This window comes from Microtus ochrogaster, chromosome 2 (genome assembly GCF_000317375.1).
Source record: "Microtus ochrogaster isolate Prairie Vole_2 chromosome 2, MicOch1.0, whole genome shotgun sequence".
NCBI lineage: Eukaryota > Metazoa > Chordata > Mammalia > Rodentia > Cricetidae > Microtus > Microtus ochrogaster.
In genome coordinates, this window is record NC_022010.1 from 66,974,593 (window position 1) to 66,981,049 (window position 6,457).

The window sequence follows — 6,457 nt, forward strand, 5'->3', positions numbered from 1 at the left end:
AAAGTACAAAATCTCCTGAGTAAATTGGGAGCATGGGGAGCAATGCGGAAGTGAAAAGAGGAGGAAGGAAGGGGAGTGGGGAAAATGAGGGAAAACTCTTCATTCTGGGCTGCTTTGCCCATGGGGAGGTGCTTAACCCTACTGCAGCTTGATATGCCTTGCTTTGTAAATATACACTGGAGAGGGCTGGAGAGATGGCTCAGAGGTTAAGAGTACTGCCTGCTCTTCCCGAGGTCAGAGGTCCTGAGTTCAATTCCCAGCAACCACATGGTCTTACAACCATTTGTAATCAGATCTGGTATGCAGGCAGAACACTGTATTCATAATAAAAAATGTCTTTATTATTATTTTATTTTATTACTTCAAAAAATACCAATCCTAATTCCCACTCCCTCCCCTCTTCCCACTCCCCTCCCACTCCCTCCACACACCCTTTCACCGCATCCCCCTCCAATCCCTAGAGAGGGCAAGGCACCCTGCCCTGTGGAAAGTCCAAGGCCTTCCCTACTACATCTAGGTTGAACAAGGTATACATCCAAAGAGAATAGGATCCCAAGAAGACAGTACATGCAGTAGAGACACATCCCAGTGCCACTGTCAGTGGCCCCTCAGTCTGCCCCAACTGTCAACCACATTCAGAAGGACTAGTCTTAAAAATACATATGTACACTGGAGAGCTGCCCTTTCCTAAACAGAAAGGGAGGAAGAGTGGATTGCTTGGGTGGGAACAGAGGAGGCGTTGAGGGAGGGACTTGGAGGAGAGAAGGGAGAAGAAACTGTGGTAGGGATTAAAAAAACATAAAGATCTGGCTGTAGGATATTTTCTTAATTAATGATTTAAGAGGGAGGCTCCAGCCCATTGTGAGGCTCCACCCCTGGGCTGATGATCCTGGGTTCTATAAGCAGCCTGAGCAAGTCACAGAGAGCAAGCCAGTAAGCAGTATTTCTCCATGGCTTCTGTTTCTGCCTCCAGGTTCCTGCCCTGCTTTTAAGTTCCTGTCCTTGCTGCTTTTAATGATGAACTATGAGCTAAATAAACCCTTTCTTCCCCACGTTGTTTGTGGTCATGGTGTTTTATAACAGCAATAGTAACCCTAACTTAGACATCCCCTTACCTCATAATCACTTACAACTCTCTCACTGTGGAACCAGTTGGTACTTCCTCATCCGACTCCAGACAACAAACACTGCTCCCATGTTCTGCTGCACCCTTAGGTTTCCTTCTGTTCTTAGTTAAAATAAAAATGAAAAGGAAAAATTTTTCTGTATAGCATCAGATTTAGGACATGGTACAAGCCAGAAAAATGCAGTATCATTGAGCCACACCACAGTCTTCCTTATGTTTTTCTACTGAGATCCTTTATTTCCTTTTGCTTCCCTTACTTGTACAAGCTAGCTTTATGTCAACTTGACACAAGCTTGAATCCTTTGGGGAGACCTAATTAGACCTTTCCCCACCAAATTAGCCTGCAGGCAAGTCTGGGGTACATTTTTCTGATTGATGATTGAGGGCCCAGGTCACTGTGGGTGGTGCCTCCCAGAGGCTGGTGGTCCTGGATGCTAGAAGAAAGCAGGCTGAACAAGCCGTGAGGAGCAAGCCAGAAAGCAGCAATTTTCTGTGGCCTCTGCATCAGTTCCTGTCCTGAGGTTCCTCAGGTATGAAATGTGTCCTGACAGTTGTGAAGTGAAACAAACCCTTTCCTCCCTAATGCTCTTGGTTGCAGCAAGAGAACCCTCACTAGGACACCTGCTCTTCTTAAATGACTTTAGAAGATTCTAAAGGCCAGTGAAAGCTTTCTTCTTTTTTCACCAAGATGATGCCTATAGAGCTAAGATTTATGTAATATGGCTCAGCGGTTAAGAGCACTGCCTACTCTTCCAAAGGTCCTGAGTTCAATTCCCAGCAGCCAGCTGGTAGTTCACAACTGTCTTTAATGAGACCTGGTGTCTTCTTAAGGAAGAGACCTCATCAGCTTAGACCATAAAAGCCAATATGGACAAGTTCAGCAGAACTACCATATACGGGCTGCCCATGCATGCTTCACATGGCCAGGGCATAAATTTCATTTCATTTCAATCGTATGAGTCTATGAGCACCACGTGCATACAGGAGCCCATAGAGGCCAGATGAGGGTATTGGATCCCCAGGAACTGGAGTTAGAGGTGGTTCTGGCTATGTGGGTTCTGGGGACAAATCCAGGTCCACTGCCAGAGCTGTAAGTGTGGTTAATGGCAAGGACACTGCGATTTCTCTAGCTTCCTGCAGAGCTGTTTAGGCACGTAGCATCCAGCTCTGTGCTCAGCACTGCTGCTCATGGCAACGATGGTGATGATGACAATGATACTCTGCCGTCTCTTAGATTCAAAACGATGTGACTACCATTTCCAATGCTTCCCCCTAAAGATTAAGATTTTCATCTGGCGATGGATGGAGATGGAGACAGAGACCCACACTGGAGCACCAGACTGAGCTCCCAATGTCCCAATGAGGAGCAGAAGGAGGGAGAACATGAGCAACGAAGTCAAGACCACGAGGGGTGCACCCACCCACTGAGACAGTGGGACTGATCTATTGGGAGCTCACCAAGGCCAGCTGGACTGTGACTGAAAAAGCATGGGATAAAACCGGACTCTCTGAACATGGCGAACAATGAGGGCTGATGAGAAGCCAAGGACAATGGCACTGGGTTTTGATCCTACTTCATGTTCTGGCTTTGTGGGAGCCTAGCCAGTTTGGATGTTCACCTTCCTAGACATGGACGGAGGGGGGAGGACCTTGGACTTCCCACAGGGCAGGGAACCCTGACTGCTCTTTGGACTGGAGAGGGAGAGGGAGAGGATTGGGGAGAGAGGGAGAAGGGCGGGAAGAGGGGGAGGGAAATGGGAGGCTGGGAGGAGGCGGAAACTTTTTTTTCTCAATAAAAAATTTAAAAAAAATTAAGATTTTCTTTGTATCTTACGCATATATTTCCTGTTTCAAACAAACCATTTTATTATCAGAAAGAGCGAAATTCTCAAGACTCACTGATCTGCCCTCTGTTTAATAATGCTTACAACACCCTTTCCCCCTTTTTCCCCAACCAGAACTCTTTAAGCCCTGGGGACATTCATGCATCTTAATATGCATGGTTGGTTTGGACGAGGGTTATTTTTAACACTAAAGGTGGCATTGCTCCCCTCCCCTTTTCTTGGTAATTTGCTAGCAAGAGTCTTAAGTATAACCCTTAGACTTAAGAGTCTTGGAGTCTGACAATTACAATGAAAATTGGAGAAAAAATGAGTAGATCAGGACAAAGAGAAGACGTGAAAGAACTCATTTGTTGGAGCTGACTCTCCCCACTTTCTTTCGGTAGGCTAGATCCGATGTTTTCCTGTCAAAAGGACACAGCCTGAGTATTCTTGATGAGGTTGGACGTCCGGAGCCTGGGGCAAGTATTTGAAGTGTGTGCTTAAAGAGTGGCAGGTGGACTGGTCGGAACAGCACGGAACTGGTTTGTGTTCTAGTTAGCCCAGGGCCAATACCCCAATGTGTTCTAATAATAATGTGTGGGTGTATGTGTGGTTGGCAGGGATCTGAAGAAGCTGGGCCCTATGCCCTGCCCTGCCGTGTGTGTCTGAGGGTCCATTAACTCCTGACAGGTTATCTGATGGCCTGATATTAACACCTGCCCTAGTTCTGGGCTGCATCTATGATAGACCAAACATTATTTTTCACCGTAGTGACCAAACCAAAGAGCAGAGCATGGTTTTTTACTCTATGTCCCATTTGCCAGCTCCACCTGGGTTATCCGGTTTCTGCTGCCACCTCTTCATATCTGTTTTGGTCATGACATCCATCTGGCCCCTTCTCAGGTCGACAAGCTTAAGTACTCAGGTCCCTGTGGAAGTGCCATGGGGCTTTTCTTAGCTCATTAACAGGAATTCTGTTCTTTTTTAGGTTAATTCTGCCAGCTGCCTAACTGACTCCCCTGGCCCTAAATATGGCTTCCCTCTAGATAATGGTCTGCTAAAATCTTCCCCAACAGCTTCTGCCCTCGGGATACTTCTCCTTTTCCTTCAGCCACGTAGTTACTAAATATAAATTTATGTTCCGTTTAGTAAGAACAGAGCTTCCTGTCACTTTAACAGAAAAGTAGATCCTCTTAGAGGTCAGAGGAAAAAAAATCGACAAATGGAAGATTAAGAGATCCTGGGAAGATGGCCTCCATCAGTGGGGGGCGGGAAAGTGCAGAGTGTGTGGTAAGTTCGTGAGTCATCCCTGGTTGAGGGGCTGAGAGACGGACGTCATGTGAGACTGATGTGAGAGGGATTATGGGCATAGTTCTGGCTTTCAGAAGTAAGGCCTGGAGCGTCTGGGCTTTGAGTAACATGAATGAATCCTCGCTATGTATGGGCTTCTTCTCGTTTTCACTCTGCTGATGCTCATCCACCACCCCCAACCCCACCCTGCAGAAACAAGGATCTAACTGCTCTTTGGACTTGGCTCTTTCTCTTTTTCTTTTCCTACACACCTCTCCCCTTACTTTCTTTTCTCCCTATTTAAACTATAGTCCTGGCTTTTGTTGTTGGTCCCCAGCAGTCCTGGAGACCAAACCCAGGGTCTTGCACATGCTAGGAAAACACTCTACCACTTAACTACTTGACCACATCTACAGGATTACCTCTGTCTTCATGAGGTAAGCAGGTGTTATTAACTATTTCACAAACAAGAAAGCAGAGCCGGAGAGACCAAGTTCACAGTCAGGTCCACGGCACTGTTGCGTCTGACACACACTTCTTGATGGCCGTTTTCCCCGCTCTCCTTGCTAATAGAGCAACAGACATCGTGAGGGTGACAAGGACTTAGTCCTGCTTGTGTCTTTCTCTGCTGTCTGGTGATCACTTTTCTGTTCTAGTCTTGCCTGTTTTGTATATTAGCAGGGCTGTTTGGACACTCTGCACATTGCTTCCATTTCAGACAGAGTGTAGGAACAACTTTTTCTCTCTCTCCATTCTGGTCATTTAGGGACCCTCATAAATTCACAGCGCTGTAATTGTGGAGTCAAAGGCGTATACACAATCAAATCATGAGGAAAGAATCCACAGCTACAAGCAACAAGTAGAGTCGAGCTGGCAACATGGCCAGGGTAGAGGGCCCCTTTCTAAACCAAGATCATGTCTATTTTCAAAGGAGTGTTTTCATAATCGTAGCATAATGCTTTCATCATGAAACACTTGTTTATAAAAACAATCCATTGTGTTTGTGTATATGTCTAAATAGGGAAGACATATTCTAGAGTAAGGAATTCAGGGGCTTCCCTTGGAAACCTGAAGCTCTTTTAAATGTTGGCTGATGGAGAGAGTCAAGGATCTAAGTGGAAAAGGATAACATTGAGATAGAGACTAAGACCTCTTAGCCCAATTGTTCTGTGATCCAAGGACATGGTGTCAACTATAAGCACTCTTGCCGGTAGTGTGATGTGTAGTAGGATAGAATTTATTGTGTTTAAACTTTCCCTTAAAAAGGAGAAAAGCAGAGGGATGAGGCAATAACTTAGTTGGTAAGTGAAATGCTTACCATGTAAACTGAGGACCTGAGTTTGGATCCCTAGAACCTGCATAGAAAAATGCTAAAATGGTCCTAGCAGCTATGTGCTTATAATCTAAGTGCTGATAAGGTGGCGACAGAAAGTTCCCCGAGGCTCTCTGGACAGACAACTCAGTCAAATGAGTGAACTCCCAGTCCTAGTGAGAGACCCTGTCTACACACATACACACACACACCCCACAAATAAGACTGCAACAAACAGACAAATGGTGAGAAGTATTTCAAAACTAAGAAATAACATAAGTGGTTGGCAACTCAGATAGAATAAGCCAATTAAATCTAGTAGCATCATGGTTTCCTAATAAAATGAGAGGGGGAAAATAAGATTGGTAAAACATTAGCTTTAAAGTCATATTGTTGACGACATTAGCTATAAGACCGAAAGCCTGGGAATGTGTCTAGGGACAGCATGGCACTCTGCTCTTACATCTCCTGGAGTGAACAGGTGGACACAGAGGAAACCCACGGAGCCGGAGCCTCTCTTTAAGATCCCTCGCTGTTCTAGCTTCATTTCTGTCGCTGTAATAAAATAACCTGAGAGAAAGGAAATTTGGGGAGGAGGGCTACTTTGGCTTACAGTGCTAGGCTGCAGTTCATCGGGGCAGGAAAGAGGCAGAGGCTCCAGTCACCTCACATCACCGTCAAGAACGGAGAGAAACGGATCCATGCACGCTTGCTCACTCACTTGTGCTCTGCTCAGTTTCTCCACTCTTCCACAGCCCAGGAGCCCCTGCCTAGGGGTCAGTGCTGCCCACAGTGGGCTGGGTCTTCACATATAACTAATTTAAGACAGTCTGCACAGGCACCCAACGTGAGCAATCTCTTACTCAGACTCTTCCCAAGAGATTCTAGACCACATTAAGGTGATAA